General features: G+C 38.2%; 1 protein-coding gene across 1 annotated transcript in view; it reads right to left on the minus strand.

Moving 5' to 3' along the window:
- Positions 1 to 21,378, minus strand: part of TANC2 (tetratricopeptide repeat, ankyrin repeat and coiled-coil containing 2) — a 246,480-nt gene that overhangs the window by 166,742 nt on the left and 58,360 nt on the right.

Below are 21,378 nucleotides of genomic sequence, written 5' to 3' on the forward strand. Positions count from 1 at the left end.
ATGTAGCTTCTCTTCCAGTACCATCACTGCCTCTTAGGACACAGCAGACCAGCTGGTTGTATTTTGATTATAAAAGAGAGAAGACAACAAAACCACTGTTAGTTTGTGTCTGTAGTCCCTCAGTGAGATCCATGCACCATATTTTCAAAAAGGATCTCTTCAGGTTTCTCATGATGGCTTCATAAACGTCTGACCAAAATCAAAATACCACATTACAACACCAGCTGATTTTGCTACAATTCTGCACTGAAAAATGTTACCCCAAATCAAATTTCACAGGGATTTCTTTTATTATAATGCTATTCAGAAAGGTCTGCAATAGCAGATGCTAACGTACGAGAAAATCTTTGTGGGTATATGAGAAGGACATAGAAACATTATGTAATTAAGTCTACGTCATTCTCATTGATCAGATGACCAGATTAGCAACAATAGATATGCATGTCAATATTTATATTCCAGAATGCATGGCACGGTCAGAACAGAACGTAAAATAGAGGCACAATCACTTTACCTAACATCATCATTTATTAAGCATATATATTATTTCATTATTTATAAAAGGGAAAGGGGAATTTTGCAGGGAAGGAGGTATTTGTAAAGATTTTAAAAAATATCTTGAAGTCCTATTTCAAAAATAGTGTTCATTAATTGTTACGGTTTGCTTAAATTGTTTTAGGTGTTTGCTACTACAGGGAACTTAAGTCATGACAACCTGACAGGGGAAGTTTTTTACCAGACTACAAGGTGATGCTAAGATCTTACAGCTGAATTTGGGCAATCTTTATTTTTTATTTACAAAGGTAAGGAGAGAAAGATATGAAGGACCAGAATATAGACAGTATCTATAGCCCCAAACACCTACAAACCACTGTGTTAATATCAAACCAGGCAATTGTGTTAAAATCAAACAATCTAAACAATTATTTTATGGAACTGTAATTTCTCTTACACTTCCTTCTGTATCACAAAAAGACAAGTACAGTCATCCCTCCATATTTGCGGCTTTGATATTTGCAGATCTGATTATTCACGGGTTTTATTAATATGTTCTCTCTAGGAATATCTGGGTCCTCCAGTGAAACTCTATGGTCAACTTACTCTAAAAGTTGCACTGAAAGACCAAGAGATTCCTAGAGAGAATACTCCACTAGGCCTTTATAGCTCCTCCAGTGAAGTTCTATGGTCAGTGCCTGTCAGACTTTGACCACAGAGTTGCCCTGGAGGACCTAGAGATTCCTAGAAAAGTGTCCACTCAGGTAAAAACATGTTTTTGTTATTTGCGGTTTTTCCATATTCACGGGAGTCCTGTGCCCCTAACCATAGCGAATATGGAGGGACAAGTGTATAATCATATTTAATACCATCTACAGTGAAATCCATCAATTGTTTTTAAGCTACAAGCTTTAATGAACTAAAAATATTTAATGGATTAACTATCAAACTATTTTCACTGACATCACTATGAAAATTCTATTTCTTCCTATTCAATCAGTAATTATTCCCTGGCCTATATCCTGTAAAACAAACACAGCAAGTAGCCTGTTGTATCACTCTCACTCGTGAATAAGCTCACTCACAAGCCAAATTAAATTCCAAAGAAAGGTGCAGTGACTAGCAGCCATCCCCTCATGCTTGCTTGCTTACCTAATGGCAGTAAAACAATAGGCCTCTGCTATTAAGAAATAAGAAGCACACTAAAGACTGCAGGACAACAGCTGGGTGTCTATGAGCGGAAAGGTGTCATCTCCAAGAAGCCATCCCAGGTAACACATCAGCCCAGAACCCGCTATGCTCATGCTATGCAGGATACATGTAAATTGCAATAACATATCACTGCACAACTTTGAAACATCCTCCACAAAAAAGAAAAGAAAAGAAAAATCCTCGAAGTACCCCAAAGATGCCCTTCCACTTCCATGTTCTTCCTCATTGTCTAATCTACAAATCTATTTTGTTATTTTCAATACCCCTTACAAATTTACACTCACTATAGAGTTTATCCTTCCTGATATTTCCTACAAGCTCTGACTACTCATTTGTATTCATCTGTGGCAAGGGTAGCCAGGAGAACTATCTCAGTGGAGGCAGAAAAGCCACTCTTGAATTTAGCGCTGTTCCTCCTGCAACTGTTTCCGCTTAATAGGGAACTCTCCCAATTACGAATCCTATCCCTTCACAGAACTCAGTGCAGTTGTACCAGCCGCAGGAGTAGTGGCAAAATCAAGGGTGGATTCACTGCACTCACAGTGACAGACCTACTAAACATCCCTGTTTCCTGCTAGTTTGCCCCTCCATCCATTTCCTATACTTATCTTTAAATCTGGGCTCATTAGAACATTTCTTATGCAGCAACCAAGGATACTTTAAATGCTTCTTATTTTTCTTACTCACTGGAGTGGTCTTTGCTCTCAATATCTAACTTTCAATAACTCCATTGGTCTTAACCCACCCCCTTCCAGTTATTTCAATCCATGGGGCTATATGCATCCAATTTACTGATCTGTAAACCCATCTGAATTCCAAAGTGTATGTCTGACTCAGAACAAAGGTGTCTTGTAGCATCTTTGAGACTAACTGGAAGAAAACCCCAGAACTCTGATGGAGAAGGCTAAATGTCTTACAAAACTACAGTTCCCAAAATTCCCTAGTATTGAACCAGGGCAGTTAAAACGGTCACAAACTGGATTATTTCTGCAATGTGTTTTGGCCCTCGGTCTTCTGCCTGGTTTGGCAGTCTCTAGTGGATTTCCTCAATGATACGGCTGTTGTTTCCTCTCCTTTTATTTTCTTTTGCTAAAGTTTAGCTATATTAAAATTGGCTTTCCTTTTATAATGGTTTTCTTTAATTAAACGCTATTAACCCTAATCTGGGCAGATAAAAATCTTCTATTGATTGCCTCAATTTAGGGCATTTTCTTATCACAATGAGAACTCAAAGGAGTCATGGAGTAAAAAATATCCAATGTACACAAGAATGCATGTGGGTGCAGAATCAAGGATATTTCACAATACCCAAACACCAGAGCCAGAAAACGCATGTTCACATGAGATGGAACACTTAATTTTGAGTAGCTGTTGGTTGCCAAATAATAATAATAATAAAATAACAGGAAGAAAGAAAAGAAGAAAGAGAGAGAGATAACGAAAGCAATCACAAATGCAGCAGGGGGAAAGATAACCGGGATAAAAGTTGTCCTAATAAATACAATAATTATTAGGACAACTTTTATCCCAGTCATTTTTCCCCTGATTTAGAAAAACTGTATATGGCAAGTGGCTGAAAGTCAGGCCCATTTTTTAAATTCTTTGGATGACTGGACTGTAAAATGTTTACCTTGGAATTCTAGTTGTGTGTAAATTCTACAACAAACTATAACTACTTCTGGACAGTTGTATTCCACCCTTCAATTAACTGACATTGTGCAGATATAATGAATAATTAAAATACTATTAAACTAGAATAGTAAAGTAATTAGTATTTAGAATAATTAAACTAAAATACTATTAAACTAGAATCCATATAAAAATACAAAAACTATAAAATCACACAGCAAAGATAAAACAGATAAAATTATGAACAGAAAAATATAAAGCCTAGGAAAATAAAATAAAAATGATAACATGTCATGCACCAGGCAAAACTTGCTGGACAGACCATAAGTAACACAAAGTTACACAAGCAGCCACTTCATTATTTAAAATGCTGACACTAAGAGAAAACCTAAAAATGAAGGTCTATGGACAGGCACACATGGAGACAGAACCTCCTTTACCTGGCCTCAAATTATGAATGGCTTTAAATGTTAAAAATAATCTTTGAGTTGAGTTTAGGAATGTGGAAGGAACCAAAATACAATAAAAATCATTATACAGTAATACGTCAATTGTGCTCCAGCCCTGTTAGCTGTCTATCAGTTGTGTTCTGTAGTTCCAAAACCTGCAAAGAGAGTCCAACATATACCACATTACAGTAGCCAATCTGCAATGTTCAACAACATACTGTATTTTCTGGCATATGAGACTACTTTTTAACCCAGGAAAATCTTCTCAAAAGTCAGGAGTCGTCTTATACGCCGGGTGTCATCTTATAGGGCGGGTGCGAAAACCTCTGAGTTGAACTGGAGAATCTGCGGTCAACGCATATGGTAGGGGGAGCTCAAAAACGGCCACGGCCGCATCCCCGCCATATGCGACGACCGTATGAAAGCAGCAAGGGTGGTACTGTACAAGTACAATAGAAGAAAATCCACTCAGGATTCATGTAAAGAAGTGACTTAATGTATCCCGATGTCGAGGTGAGGGGGCGCCTCACTGGGAAGGTGTAAGTGAAGGGCGGAGCAGGTTTCAGGTGTCCAAGACACCCGGGGTATGGAAAAATGAGCTGTGTTTGCGCTACCGCTCTGATAGTCTTGGAGATGGGGAGGGCTGGGCTGGCAGGGAGAAATGACCAATCCAAGCAGGCTTTGTATACAAGTTTTCCTGCTAAGTACCTGCATGTCATAAGTATTTGAATTTAAATTACCATATTGAAATCAAATCTGATTTTTTTTTAATTTTTATTTGGTGTACGTTGGAAGAGGGGTAGTGTTATACAGCGAGTATATCCCAAACTCTATATTTTAATTGGAAAAGTTGGGGGTCGTCTTATACGCCGGAAAATACAATAGATAATTGAGGGAAGACTATCTCTGTCCAGGTAGGGTTGGCATACTCAATTAAAATAGCAGAAATGGGATAAGCAGCCACAACCCCATTTTTGTTGTTCCAATCAGTGCCAAAGCCCTCAAAACTGTATCTCAAATTCAAAATTCTGGAGGATTTTCCACCCACAAATAACTCAAATCTGATGTAAACCATCATGGTTTAGTTTGCTTCCCTTCCACACCATACACCCTGAACTCCCAAAAGACTAAAAAACAAAGGGAAAACTGGAAGTGATGTAATATCACATCTGAGTCACCGAAAACACAGTGCAGCCAACAAATAAGATACAGGTGAAAACTGCCCCCTGCCACCAACACAATTGCCCAGTCCTGCAGTTAGGGGCTCTTACGTTCTGCCTTTAGAAATGGCTGAAATAATGTTTTGTTTTTAGGAAAGCTGAACCCTGTCCAAAATAAGGCATAAACACCATTAACCTAGGCAGATTAACCACCCACCAACATCAATTTCATTATGTCTAGATTGATAAGATTCCATTTATAGTACAGCAGCCAATATTCACAAAGTGCTTTAGATAATGAGTTGCCAGCATGTTAAAAGCAGGCGTCCATGTTAGATCAATTATACAGAGAATAACAAAGAAGATGTGAGCTGATGTCACCATGACTATGAAGGTAACTTTCAAGTTCATATAACTGCACAACATGGATTAAGCTACTTTTGGGAACACATCACAACTGTGAATTTGATGAAGCAATATGGGCATACTATACACCAAAAAGAACATAAGGTGCTATCCTAGCTAGCACATAAAAACTACAAAGTTTACTTTTGATAAGTGAAGCACTGTAAGGGCTTGTGTGACAAAAAGACCAGAAACTATGGCTAAAATATGGATTTTTATAAACATACAGTTTTAAGATTCACTATGGGGTAGTGGTTTGACTGTTGGACTAGGACTCTGCAGGCTAGGTTTCAAATCCCCACTCAGCCATGGTAACCTTGACCAAGTCACATTCTCTCATCCTCAGAGAAAGGCAAAGGCAAAACGCTCTGTGGACAAAACATGCCAAGAAATGCCCATGATAGGTTCTCCTTAGGATCGTCATAATTTGGAAATGACTTGAAGGCACACAACCATACTTCTGTTTCAAGTTATTATATACTTGGAAACCAATTCATTTACTAAAATATGCTGCTCAGAATGCCTGATCCAATTTGCCATCATCCAAATCTATCCATTTGAATTACTTTTTCTAAGTAATCATTTTGCTTGCAGAAAAAGCAAGAGGTATAACGGTGAATCTGATTCTAGCATACTCCAGACTTTGAAGAGTTTCCACAGCAGAAATATAATTCTCCCTGACTCCCCAAGCCTACCCTATACAGACCATGTAAAAACCATACAAACTGACAACAGAATGGGAACTTGAATTTTTTTCAATCATTTGTTATAATAGAGATGACTTTAAGAATCTCTTCACTTACGGGGAAAACACACACACTATTTCCTCTTTTAGACTGTCGTATTCCGGGGAAAGGCTATAGCTCACTAGTAGAACACATGTCTTGCAGAGCTATTCAGTGTATGCACTTCAATTTAAGGAGAAACCGGAAGATGTCTTTCCTAGCTCTTTTAGGGCTTTTCAATAAGAGTAGACAATCCTGGACAAGACAGTCTGGAATACAGTCATATAGAGCAATTTGCTCTCCCTTTTCACAGTTAGCATAACTAATACCATTTCTCTGTCTTTACAACTATTTCCAGCTTTAAACCACAGAAAACCATGTTTTGAAGACAAGCATATAGGAAATTAGCATAAACCTTGGAGGAAAGCATGTATTTCATTTATTTGCAAGAAGGCCTAACATCAGTTTTATCACAGGTTAAGTATCCATTATCCAGAATTCCGAAGTACTTCAACATCCAAAACTATTTGCGCTATGTACCTATACTGTATTTGTGAGGCTGGAGAAAAATGTAAGAATATGTGAAATGACAGAAAGCATGGATTTATGCCCAACAGTTACACTCGGATTCCTGACATATCAGAGATCTCTCCAGCCTCCTGTTTATGCACATATATGTATTCCAAAATCGGGAGGGGGGGATCTGAAATACAGAATATTTCTGGTCCCAAGCATTGTGGATAAGGGATAATCAGTCCTATGTTTAAAAACTGTCTTCCCCGATGATAAAAACAGCCTCATGTCTCATACTGAAGGGCCACTCTCTGTGCCATCCTACAGAAAACCAGAGTACAGTATGTCACTTCAGTGTTGCTGGTTTTCTTATCCACTAGCCTACAGTAGAAGTAACAGCATTCTTTTGATGTAGATGCTTGTTCAGCTAAAGCAAAGAGTGAAGATAGAGTGCATAATCCAAATCAGCCCCATTTTTTATGGTTTGCTTCAAATTTTGGCATATCACTCTGATATCAGAGTGATATCAGCTCATTTCCAAGATCTAACACAAGGTTCCTTTTTCATCCAAGGGAAATGTTTTCACTCAACTGGCCACCAACTGACTTTATGCTCTTCATGGCAAGGCAGTCAAGATTATCCACCTAACTAACTGCAACACATGATAACACAGATGTGTAAGACAGTGCCCATGCACCACTGTTGTCACAAGCATAACAGACACAAGACATACAGGAGACATAAAGCAAAAGTGTTTTTTCTCTATCAAAACCAAATTTTGATGACAGTGGTTGCCTTTGTCAATGTTTGGGAGGGTCATTATTTCATCAAAAGATACCAATATATGGTTGTTCAACTGTTTGTTTATATAGCACCATATAAAATACATAGCATTTTACCAAAAACAGTGAGTCCTGTCAAAGGCATACAATCTAAAGTGTGTGTGTGTGTGTGTTTGTGTGTGTGTGTGTACATACACACATGGGGAAAGGAATAATAAAAATATAAAACTATACAAAACAATTGTAAAACAAATTATCCAGATAAAATATAAAAAATACAACATAATATAAAGCTAACTAACAAATACATATAATCAAAATATACAAGATCAATAAACAATCTTAAAAATAAAATTCACAAAACATTGGAAAACAATAAGATTTTTAATTGAGATTTAAAAATAATGAGGAAAGGAGCGGTCTGCAAATGTTCAGGGAGGCAATTCCAAGAGTATGATGCGGCGAGGGGAAAATGATGAAGCTGAGCCAAGGAACAGGAAACCGTTCCTAGAATGCAGATCTCAAGCAGGTTGTTAAAAACAAATGTGGGGAGGAGCTAGCTTGTGTATGGCTTTGAATGATAAAACAAGAAGCTTGTTCTCAAACAGTAGGGTGGGGCCCCAAGGGCCTTAAAGGTGCTTGGGGGGGGGCATAAGACTTGGAGGCTCTGATCCCTCCTCCTCCTCTTCCTAAACTTTTTTATGTGTAAAATTTACACATGTGTTCAGTTGAATATCGAATTTACTTAAAGCTGTTCTAATTTGAATCCTATTATTTCCTTATAAAATGTTAAAATATGAATATACATGAATGTGCAAATGAAAATACAAATACTAAATAAAATATTTTAATTCATATATTATGTTGAGGAGAGGCTACAATGTCCATACATAGATATATTGGGGGGGGGGGGGGGCCCCCGGGGGTAAAAGGTTTGAGTACCACTGAATCATAGAAGGAACGGTTAACCAATGAAGAGATATTAAAAGTGGGTAACATGATCAAAACGACAAGACAAGAAGATAATTTTGGCAGCAGAATGTTAAATGGCAACCAAAACACTAAAGTGAGATAATGGAAGACAAATCGAAAGAAGACTGTAATAACCAAGGCAGGAAATAATCAAAGAATGAACATAAGGTCTTACCAGAGGAAGTAGGAATTTGTGTTGGTCTGATTTTGGCAATGTTATAAAGAAAAAAGAACATGAATTTACTACAGCATCAATATGAGGGGAAATAAACAAAGACGAATAAAAAATAAAGCCAAGATTATGTGCTTTCTTGCCAGGATGAATGAAAACACATAATGATTGCTGATAGAGAATGTATGTTATAAAGAAGGTTTAAGAAGAAGAAATAAGTAGTTCTGCCTTTGCCATGCCAAGTTTTAGGCGACAAGGAAACATCCATGCTGAGATATCTCAAAGACATGCTGTAATACAATGCTGGATGTCAGAAGAGAATTCTGGAGTGGAAAAATATAGCTAAGTATCATTAGCATCCTTGAGGAGACAAAGGAAAGAAATAAAAATGTTGTTGTTGTTGTTATTAGCTGCCCTCAAGTATGTATATATATTTATTTATGGTCTTTGACCAAAATAGCTGCCCTCAAGTTGACTTCAACTCATGGCTACCCTGTGTATATGATATCTCAAAGCCCCCCTATCCTCCACTGCTCTGCTTAGGTCTTGTAGATTCAGGCTCATGACTCATGATTCAGGCTGATTTATCCAAATGGCAGGTGGTCTTCCTCTCTTTCATCTGCCTTCCCTGGTATTATTGTCTTGTCCAATGATGCATGCTTTCTCATGATATGATCAACATACGACAGCCTCAATTTAAACATCTTGGCTTCTAGGGACCATTCAGGCTTGATATGTTCAAGGACCTATTTGTTTGTCTGTTAGGCAGTTCTAACTTTAGTGCTCAATTATGTATCTTTGCTTTTTAGAATCTTGTCTAGTTCTTTCATAGCTGCCCTTTCCATTCCTAGTCTTCTGAGTTCTTGATTGCAGTCTCCTTTCAGATCAATGTTTGATCCAAGGTATGGGAAATCTTTAACTATTTCAGTTTCCTCACTGTCTAGGTTGAATTTATGTAGTTCCTCTATGTTTTGGTTTTCTTTTATGTTCAACAACAAGCCTGCCTTTGCATTTTCTCTTTTGATCTTCCTTAGGAATTGTTCCAAGTCCATGGTGTTTCCTGTTAGTAGTATGGTGTCATTCGCACGTCTTATGTTGTTGATGTTCCTTGCCTCTATCTTTACTACTCCTCCTTCTGAATCTAAACCTGCTCTTTGTATGATATTTTCTGCATACAAGTTGCACAAATAGGATGATAATACACAGCCCTGCCTGACCCCTTTGTCAACTGGGAACCATTCTGTTTCTCCATATTCTGTTCTAAGAGTTGCCTCTTCTCCTAAATTCAGATTTCTCATCAGGACTATAAGATGTATAGTTTTTTGTGGGTTTTTCGGGCTATGAGACCGTGTTCTAGAAGAGTTTTTAAATTATTATTATTATTATTATTATTATTATTATTATTATTATTATATTTCGTGCCTCTCCCTGTGGATCGAGGCGGGATTACAAAACAAAATAGGATTGGATAATATATACAATAACAATATAATACATACAATAACAACATAACGCTATCCCCTTTCACCACCCTCCACAACAAATAATAAAACTAAATAACAATTAAAAATATTGATAATTAAAAGACATTTAAAACTTGTGAAATGGGAATATAACAACTAAGGCAGTGATCCTTCTTGTGGGAGGTCAGTCTGGGAAGAGAGCCGTTTTCCTGTTATTTCTCCAGCAGCTGTGGCTGGCATTTCTCTGAAGATGCCAGCTACATATGCTGGAGAAACATCAATAAAAAAAACTCTTCTATAACATGGCCTCACAGCCCGAAAAACCCACAAGAAACCATAGATGCCAGCCATGAAAGCCTTTGACTTCACTGTAAGATGTACTGGTATTCCCATGTCTTTAAGAGTGTTCCATAGCTTTTCATGATCTATGCAGTTATAGTACATGCTGATTTTCTTTTGGAATTCTTTGGTGAGCTCCATGAACCATTGTATGTTTGCTATGTTGTCTCTAGTGCCTTTGCCTTTCCTGAATCCCACTTGCACCTCTGGGATTTCTCTCTCCATGTATGATCGGAGTCTATTTTGCAGAATTTTAAGCATAATTTTGCATACATGGGAAATTATAAGGTCCTATAGTTGCTGCAGTCTTCTGTGTCTTATTTTTCGTGAATGGGAATGAATATTGAATGTTTCCAGTCTTCTGGCCAGCATTTTGTTTTTCTTATTTGTTGGCAAATTTTCATTAACAATGGAGTGGATACTGTCTGTGTGGAATGTATGAGTTCAAGTCGGAACATTATCTGTTCCCAGTGATTTATTCTTCCCTATTTCTTTTATTGCAGCTTCCACTTCACTTTGTAAAATTTGGAGTTCATCTTCATATGCTTCTTCATTCATTCCATGAGTCATTCAAATTTCATCTCCTTTATATAGCTCTTATATGAATTGCAACTAGCTTGTTTGCAAGAATGTCATGGGGAACCTTGTGAATGAAACATGTGAATGAAGCCACAAGGAAGGTCATCCAAAGTTTAGGGGCTAGGTTTTACGAGTGTGTTGCTGACACTAAGCTCATTCACCCACTTTCTCAATTTATGCCAGAGGCTTTGAATGCCCTGAATCACTGTGTAGATGCAAAGATATAGCCATGTTAGTCTGAAAAATTAGTTTACAAAGGGATCTTGTAGCACCTTTGAGACTAACTGAATGAAGTTGGTAGCACCAGCTTTTGTAGACTTGAGCCTACCTCCTCAGATGTGTGTTTGGAGTGGAGAATTCAGAGTCAGACCGATATAAGCCGTTTGTGTGTGAGAATGTCCATTCAAATTCAAAACCTTGGGGCTATGGAGATAATATGACAAGTTCAATTTTAACTATGGTCATTGGGGAACAAAGACAAGAGGAAGGGTGTTGCATAAAGCCAAGGAGATTAGATAACCATATGAATGAGTATTGGAACGTAGTGTGGAAAACAGAGAGGACAATGTGATGAACTGGTCAAGGGAACCCTCATAAGGATGGGGGGCAGACAGTGTTGAAATGTGTGTACGCTACCAGGAAACCATGATCTCTGTTCCACCTATTGCTGATGTACTGTGTAGTCTGAGGATACATTCCAATTCTACTACTTCGCTTTCCTATCTTCCTTCGTAGTTCTTTTGTTCAAGAACTGCTATTCTAGGTTTGAAATGGAATGCCAAACGAGACTGAAGTGTTCTGCAACTGGTTTCTGTGTATTCCTATTCCTAATGTCTGATTTCTGCCCATTTTTGGCACAGGGACTGACCTGTTTGCCCAATGCAGTGTGCTAAAGAGCATTGCTGATATAGTATGGTATGAATCACTTTGAAGGATGAGCATATGAAAGTCTCTCTAATATTGCAAGTTATATCTTTAGGGCCTGTGATGACATTGCCTGAATAGATATGTGGACAGAGTTGCCATTTGGGTTTGTGGCAAGAATTTGGATCCATGTCAACATCTGTGTAGTGTGCCCTCATATACATAAGTAATTGTTTGAGGTTGGGAGGCTGTCTGCCACTTTTACTACCAGAGTAAAGGTCTGCCACCAAGAGTCCTGGGAAGGGCAGCATTGTTGTCCAGAATGGGTTGTAGTTCATTGATGAGTGGTCTACATTGGGAGCTGTATGTCACCACTAGGGGGGTCTGTCATGTTCTCTCTTCAGTCTGTTCTGTAATAGATATAAGTCTTGCCTTATTTATTTATTTGTTTTACTTCATGTCGTGGGTACTGTAGTTTGAGGAATACTTGTTGTTGTATTTCCATGAGTTTTGCATCCTTGTACTGTGGGTCCAAGCAGATGCAATTGTATCAGAGGGCTTGGCTGTAGACTATTATTCTGGTAGTGTGTTCAGGTTGGAAACTGGAGGCATGTAAGCATGTGTAGGAGTCAGTGGGTTTGCAATATAGTGTGATAATTAGATATCCATTTTGTAACCATACCAGGATGTGAAGAAAGTAAACTTGTTTTGTTGATACTTCCAGGCTGATGGAATGTTTTGAGTGAGTCTTCACCGAGAGTCCAAATGATGAAGATATCGTCAATGTACCTCAGGTAGAAGAGGGGTTTCTGGGTGCAGGAGTTAAGGAGGCATTGTTCTAGGTTGGTCATAAAGATGTTGGCATATTGTAGTGATATGTGCATGCCATGGCAGTATATGTTGTTACCAAAGGTGAGATAATTGTGTGTGGAAAAAAAATGGCAGACCTGTAAGGTTCCATCTGGAATGATGTTTCTGATGACTTGTAGACCATCATTATGTGGGAGGCTGGTACACAGCAATTCCATATCCATAGTTGCTAAGATGGTGTGCCCTGGAAGGTTGTGGATAAATTGTATTTTGTATTGTACATGTAACTGTAGCTCTTTCAATGGTCATCTGTAAACTCACACAAATGGGTCATTTGCCTTACCACCCCTAGCCACTCCCTCCTAAGAAAAGCAGCCACATCAGTTAAAGGGTGAGGAAACAGCCCTAATTCATTGTTGAAAAGAAGGAATTTTCACAGAACACAAGTATCAATAGAAAGGGGAAATTAATATGAATTTATGCATACAAAGAAAAAATCGGTAGCTGGAGAATTTGAGAGTAGGCAAAATATATACTGCTGTGTGCATTTGCTGACTTTAAATCTCCTACCACTTGAACTGTAGCTGTCAAACCAGCTGGTTCACTGCTTAGAGACACCAGAAGCTGAATAAACTCAACAGTTTAAGGCAACATGTCCATGAACAATCATACTGCATTATCTCCTTTCAGGTAGATATAAGAGTCAACAGAATTTCTAATGTTAAGTTTAACTTGCTATTATTTTAAAGATGCATTCTGAATAGTTGTCCTTTGTGTAGCATACACCATTATTAAATTCAATTCTACTTACCTAATATAAATATCCTGAACATCTAAATAAGAACTTTAGAAGTCCAAAATTGTATTTAAACGATTATCTTTTTGACAAAATTGTCTTACTGGTCTGAAATACTATTTGATTACAAAACTCACCATTTTTCTAGATACATGGCATTATGTCAGCTTTAAATAATTAGTCCAGTCCAAAAAGGTTGTAAAAAATAATAGCTTTTTGAAATACATTTTTCAACCCATAAGGAAAAAAAAAACCAGTGCACAATTTCACATTATTAAACCCACTCAAATCATGGCTTTCTCGTGTAACCAGGCTGATAGCTGGGTATGCTGTCCTAAGAATGTAAGAAATGATAACTAAGAACATAAGAAATGATAAGCTCATGATATGGAGTTAGACAAATTGTGGCAGATGGAATACAGTACCTTCCAGGCAAATAAAATCCTATTTCTAGGATTTAAGAAAACTGCATTTGTTTTTTAAAAAAAACAGTTAAAGTACTTACAAATTCATTTGTCACAACAAAGCATGGAAATTGTTGCTTAATGAGTCTGCCTCAACTTACATATCTCCAGTGGCTAGCTTTAGATATTTTGCTGCCTAAGGTAAAAGACAAGATAGTGAACCCTTCCATTCTCAGTACTGAAACCAAGCAAACTTAACTTGAATCTTACTTTTATAATGGTGATATAACAGCATGCACTATCAATCTTGAGGCCAACTGAAGTCAGCAGGCTAGCTTAAGAAGGACACCATTTCACAGCTGCTTCTGTCTCCCCTACATCTGTTAGGTGAGGCAACTGATTCAATGTGCTTCATGGCAGGCCTGATCTTATACCATGGTTGCTTACAACTTGCAAGCTCTCACACTTTTCTTTTCAGGGGCGACAGAAAAGCCAAGAAGATTGTGTGGGTACTCCCAACCTAGTATTATTTTCTTGTTTGCTAATTTCCTCATCTTGTTTAGGGTAGTGGAATATATTCAAAGTACTGTAGTAGGTTACATACAAAAGGAAATTAAGCCAACACTACTTTTTCCTTGTTTCACTAATGTGAATCAACTCCTATCTCCCTCCCTCCCTCCCACTCTTTCTCTCACACACATTAATACATCTCATACATAATGTCCCTCTTCACTCATGCACACACATTGCACCTTTCAGTCATGCATAACCCATAACACGTCCCCCTCCCCATAAATACACTGTATTCTGAAGTGAGTATCACATTGCAAGGAACAGTCAATTGAGTTGGAAGCAGTAGAGGATACTCTCACATGGTGCCTTTTAGGGAGGCTTGTGCCACCAGCCTGGGTAAACTTCGAATATGTGTTAGAGTCCTCTAAAATGACAGAGAATATTCCCACTTCACACAGGACCATGTGACCAGTTAAAAGAAGTCTTGCACTCCATGCAATGTATTTGCTGCCCCAAGTGAACTGACTGCATTCCAGAGACTTTTAATGATAATTCAAAAGACTGTGTTGCACTAGACCAGTGGTTCCCAAAGTAGTGGTATACCCCACCTCCCCGCCAGGGCAGTGGAAAGATCCAGTAGGTTGGTGGAACAAAAAAAGAGGCAGAAGGGGATGGTGAGGAAAAAAGAGGGCAACAGGAGAGTGGTGAGAGAAAAGGGAACGGGGGGGGGGGGGGGGGGGAGGAGGGGGGGGGGGGGGGGGGGGGGGTTCAGTTAAAATATTAGTGCACAAGAAAGTCAAGGGGAACCAGCAGACTTTAGGCTATAGTAGTGATGAAGATTGCATGAAACTTTTTTTTCCAGATCCATTAAAACCACAATGCAGCCTCACTGGTTGCTTTGTGTGGTGGTGTCTCCCACTCTTTGCCTGCCTGGCAAACTCACTACCTTAGCTGCATCTTTTGTTAGTAGTGGTAGCAGCAGTGGTGATTGGGAAACTCTCATAAGACTTGGGCACAGGGCATCACTTCTGTAGTTCAGGGTGGCCCCATTTTGAGACAGACCAAATGACAGGAGCAAGGATTTAGAGCATGTGGGGGGGGGGGAGTGGTGGCAAAATCAAATTTGGGACCCTACTTAAGATTTGTGATCTTTGCTAGGACTTGATTGGAAGGTTGGAGCTGCGGTGTTGCTCTTGCTTTCTTTTGTCAGATAGGCTGAGAAAAGAGGTAACAGAAAAAACAGTATTGGGGGGTACACTTGAAGCTTTGTGGGGAAGACATGACTATGGGGAAGGAAGAAGAAGAGTATCCAGGAGCAATTCTTGGAAAGAATCATTCACCTTGGAACAGCTCCTGTAATTATATCTCCCTTTCCTCATCCACACCAGTTTCCAGTCCAAAACATGCAGCCTCTGTAAACCCCCTAAACACACACCAGCTATACCCTTATCTGACCACAGGAGAGGATTGAGAGTCCTTCTGTGCACCTGTCACTTTGGGAACAGCAACCAAGCAGCTGGCTGAGTAGTGGCAGAGAGGCCTCTTGCTTGCATTGGACTTTCCCACAAGGCCAGCATGGGTGAGAGGCTTCTCAGTCACTGCTAATCCAGCTGCTTGATTACTGGTCCCAGGGCAACAGGTGCAAAGGGAGCAGCAACTGAGAAGGCTCTCACTGTGCCAGTCTTTGCCTCAAGGCTGGAACTGTGAGAGGCATCTTGGTTGCTGTTCAGCCAGCTGCTCAGTTGCAGCTTCCAAGGTGACAGGGTACAAAGGGAACAGCGACCAGGATTGGTTGTTTTGAATTTGCAGTAGAACAGTAGACTAAATATGATGAAATAGGTGCTGGGAGGTGCTAGCATTGTCACCCAAGAGGAAAGGGGAGGTGTAGCCTGAAAAAGTTTGGGGACCACTGCAGTAGACCTTCATGTCCCCCTGCCCTGCCCAAACACTTCTCGGTCTGCAGTGTATTTATTTCACATCTTTATTATTGTAACATTTATAGGCTTATTTTCAGCCAAAATTAGGAGTGCTAAGTGGCATAAATAGGTATCTTTAGTGGGGAGGGGGCTATTTGTCTCTATTTCTTCCCAGGATGTGATGAGAAAAGCTGCCAATGCCTGCTACCCCCTGCAATCTTTTTAAAACTGTGACCTTCTGCAAGCAAAGGATGTCAGTTACCACTGAGCTACAGCCTGACTTGTGGGACATTTATGATGGTGAAGCTCTTTGCTCCTATATAAATTAAATTAAATAATCAAAGTATTTCAGATGACCATGAACAAATAAATGATAAGAAAAATAATAACTTCAGTCAACTGTTGAAGCACAGTCCTGAAAGAAGCAAAAGCTTATGAAAACATTGCTGTTCCTGGAAATAATTGTATTGAATTAGAGACAGACTGCCACACATGGATAATCATGCGTATGTGTTATGAGGGTGTTGGGTGTGGCATCACCATAAGTACATTTGTACATCCACATACAAACTATATTTGCTCAGATAAGTGAATTCTACCATATAAGATAATCTATACCCAATTATTATCCAATTAACTGGAAAGTCTTAGAACAGTTGTGTGTCAAATTGCCCTCCAGCAAAAACAGCTCAAATGACATTTATTTGTACCCTTGACACCTGGGAATTATTTATTGGGACATATCTCTGCTACATGGAAACCAATACAAATTGCAGCTGTAAAATTCTGTGAATACATACGGAAACGCTCTTCTTCCTTCCAATATATATTTGAAACGATACGAATTTGGAAACCTGAACCTTTTCTTCAATTGTCTATCACTAGGTCTAATATGGATGCATCAATTAAATAGTATTTTATTTTAAATGGAAGCATCTATTCTTCCAAAACAGACAATACTTTTAGCATAGCTAAATATATATATATATAGATAGATAGAGAGAGAGAGAGAGAGAGAGAGAGAGAGAACTTTGTTTAAAAATGTAAGTCAGATTTTCTCTAATAAAGAAACTACTGTTTTAACATTTTTCCTGAAAGCAATTGCCACCAAACATGAGGTCAAGTTTCTGTTTTGTTTCTTTCCCTTTCCTTGAAAATATATTTTAATTGCAGGTAGTTTTTCATCTGCAATTTGCAGCAATAGGAGTCACCAGCCATTTTGTTTTGAATATGAAAGACTAGCAACCAATGTCTCCATTCTGTCTGTTCTTTCTGTTCTCTGTTCTTTATTTTGGGAAATAACACTAAAACAATACATAAGTATTTTACATTCAAGAAATTATTTTGCCTTTGTGACAGCTACATCATAGTGTATGTGCAATATTTATCTGCATCTCCATGCACACATTGCAGACAGTGGGATATAACCTAAGACTTGTTCAAAATTCTGTGATTTCAAAACAAAATGCTTTTTAGATATATAAAGCTTTAGAGTACAGCTAACTTTTTAAACATTTTAAATTAAAAAGTCATATGTTTAATAAGGTAATAGGTGCATTTCACTGTGTCAGGTAACGCCTTAGCTAATAAATATGTCAAGGCCAGTATATTATTCTGACCTAATAAGCAGTCAAAGGAAAACAATTCTCCACCTGCTTGGGCTGTCATAGCCTGCTGTGAGGATGTCAATTACACGGTTTTAGTGATATTTTAATTTACACATTTTGGAAGATAAATTCAAACAATTTTGAAGCCAGTGGTCTGTATTTCATTCCTGTAAATCTGTCCCAAATATAAATTTTACATCCCACATTTAATAAACAAGATACCTTTATTACATTGGCCTTCATGTAAAACACAATACTGTATATTCTTTTGTCTAATATCAAACTGATGCCAAATACTAAAACAAAAGGATATATAAGGCACAAGCACCACAGAACAAAGAACATACAGCGGAGATGTAAAAGAGCTTGTGATGGCTGTCACTACATCTTTTTCTTTTTTTTACTTTATAAAGAAATAACATAAATGCTTATTTCTCATGCTGAAGGTGATGTTGAAACAGACAGGCAGAATGCTTCCACTGATACTGTATCTATTACAGAGCCAATCATATTACTCTGTTTCATCTGCAACACTCCATCAACATTATGTAACATCTAAGGATCATGAAGATGTCCAGAAATTAACACATGATGGGACCTTAGCTAATTAAAAAAATAGGGAACGTGGGTGAATTATTTGTTACCAACAAGCAGTAATATTGTTCCAAAGCTCATTATTGTTCTAAAGCTCATTATATTCAGCCACATGTGGACTTTAATATAAGAGAAGAGAAAAGCTTCTGCAAATCATTAACTAACAATGAAACACTGCACATATTCAATATAGGTAAAATTCAGACACACTGTATTTGTTAAAACACAGAACTGTATTAAATATGCTGTGAGGGAGGAGGTGGGTGGGTGGATACCTCTGCATTGGTGAAATCTGCAAGTGGAACAATTTTGCATATAACAAAGAAAATGGCATTAAATAATTATTTCAATACAGCAAAAATCCCATAGCTATCCATTAATAGCAATCAAAAGCTCCCCCTTCAAAAATTAAATTTCCACCTTCTGCAGAGTTTCATTAGAGCCTACCAATGGGATCATAATGTTGGCTCACTGCACAGAATCATCATTCCAAAGCCTCCAATAATCAGAAGTCAAGAAGGAATACTATGAATATGATTTCCCCCCCGGAGGTACACAGATGAATGCAGTTCTTTTAAGAAAAGGCTTTCTAACCACTATCATCAAAATATGGCAGTCTGCAATCTTATTCCTTCTCCACCACTAAGAATGCAGCATTGCTTAAAACATTTTTCACTCCATTTTGTGTGTGCAAAGTTGGATCATAACTTACAATACCACAGTACGGGAGACTAAAAGGAGGTTGGGGGGGGGGGGAGACCAGCTGTGGCCAGCTGACCCTTCATAATCATCAACCTCCAACCACCAAAGCTTGTGAGGTCATGCTAAAGTAGGTAGCTCAAAAACAAATACATTCAAGCTTAGAACGAACTAAAAATAATGTTATGTTTGTGAGAAACAATTTCATGTAAGATTTTATTAAAATGCTTCCATGTTGTACCTTAACATTTACCTTACAACATATTGTTTTAGATACCAATACTAAAGCTATTTCAAATTCAGAGTTCTCAACACGTACATTTTATAAAGTAAAAAACAAAAAAAATGTTTATTTGTTTGTTTCTCTGGTCTTTCCACCGTGTTTTTATACATAATCAATTTGAACAAGCGTCAGGCAAATATTCTATTTTTAAATGCTGAGCATTTGCAAAGCAAACCTAACAAGGCACTGTATTCATCAATAAAAGATCGGCTGCTATAGCTTTCATTCTCCAATTATTTTCCCTCTTGTGCTAAATCTCAACAATCATCCACAATGTAAGACACTATAAAATAAATGTATGACATTATAAAAATTCATCCTGCCTTCTCTTTGCCTTCCCACAAAAAGCAATGTGACTGAAATGAGCTTATTGTAATGATATCTACCAAATACAGCTTAGTATGATAATGAAAGTGCTTTTAACTGTTCAAAAATGCTACATAAAACAAATGCATACATGTTCTAACATAGTCAGTTTTAGCCCTAACAATATTATACAAATACCTTTTACATGCAATATTCTAATACAGTACTTGTTAGTAAATTCACAATGCAATAAAAGGTAGCATAACAAGAAAAAATGCTTTTTGCTTTCCATTTCTATGTGTAGTTAAACACTATGCAAACGTACCTCTGCATCATAGTGAAGGTTATTGGTTCCTAAGGAAGCCTCAAACATGCTGCACCATTTTGCTTGTCTTTCAGATGGTGCAGAAGCTGGCAGAGCAGCAGGCAAGGGAGGATACTGGAGTCAGCAAATGTCAGTGCTAGCCTCATACTGCAGTCTGTGCATTAAACCCACTGAAACCCACAGGTGCCTACGTAAAGCCGTACAGCTGCAGGCAGTGCCTTTACGTTTTCTGAGCAGAATGCCTGTGCTCACTTTCGCTCTCCATTAACCCATTATATGATAGTAAGGCAGCACCTCCCTTAGGATATGCATGGCAAAATCCTGTCTTAAGAGATGGTAAGCATAACAAGCTGCATCACAGCACTGCATTTCCTGAGACCCACATCAACAGCAACATCTACTCAATTCAAACTACCCTGTATTCAGTAATAATCTTATAAACTATGTTAAGGATATGTGTAAAATATTCATATTAGCTTGCTGATTCTTCCTACTCTACATTTTAAAGTGTTGTAGAATTTGCAACCCACCTGCAAAACACATGCAGTTATGAAGAAAGCAAAGAAAGACACTTTCATATTGCAAGGACATTTAAGCAGCCATGCCTGCAGTACTGTATGATTAATCTCTCAGTATGCGGCAAGAAAAAATACATTGTGCCTCTCGTTAAGTCTCCTTCAGTGGAAGGGAGATGTCTGGATGAGGATTTTGTATACAAAACAGAAATGGTCTTGCCTTATACTAATCCTCACCTGATTTTCTAAACAAGTGAATGCTGATGTAGCTGCTATGAGCCTCCAGCTCCTATTGACAAGCTACTACCACTTCTCCCTTTTGGGGCGATAGATGGAAGGGGATACATAGTCAAGATCTGGTTTTCCTTCTTCCCTCCATCTGCTCTATCGAGGAAACAGTAGTGACTCAGGATTTCGCACCACACTACCTGGGGAAAGTGTAGCCTGCATGTCTGAGTGGGCAAGTGACCAGAGAGGATTAATGAACTGGTACTGAAAGGAAGTTTTTATTCTAAGTAAAACAATTACACCAAGCTAATATAGTATCATATAGTTTGGAGAACACTTCAAATATAAGTTTAAACATTGTTTTTAGAAAAACAAGCATGAGAACATGTGAAACACCAACTCTCCTCACCAGCCCTCCTTGTGTGTGCCCTTGCACCTTCAGATGCTGTCCTTTTCAAAAATTTTCAATTCAAATTGTAAACCTTTTCACATTATTCTGACTTCCACAATTGGCAGAGAGTCTTTTCTGAACTTATGTAACTCTGTTTCCTAAGTAGTTAAATTAACCCTTTGCTAACTGGGTTCTAAGCTTAAGATACAGCTTGATTATATAATTACTTGGT

This window comes from Sceloporus undulatus, chromosome 6 (genome assembly GCF_019175285.1).
Source record: "Sceloporus undulatus isolate JIND9_A2432 ecotype Alabama chromosome 6, SceUnd_v1.1, whole genome shotgun sequence".
NCBI classification, from domain to species: Eukaryota; Metazoa; Chordata; class Lepidosauria; order Squamata; family Phrynosomatidae; genus Sceloporus; species Sceloporus undulatus.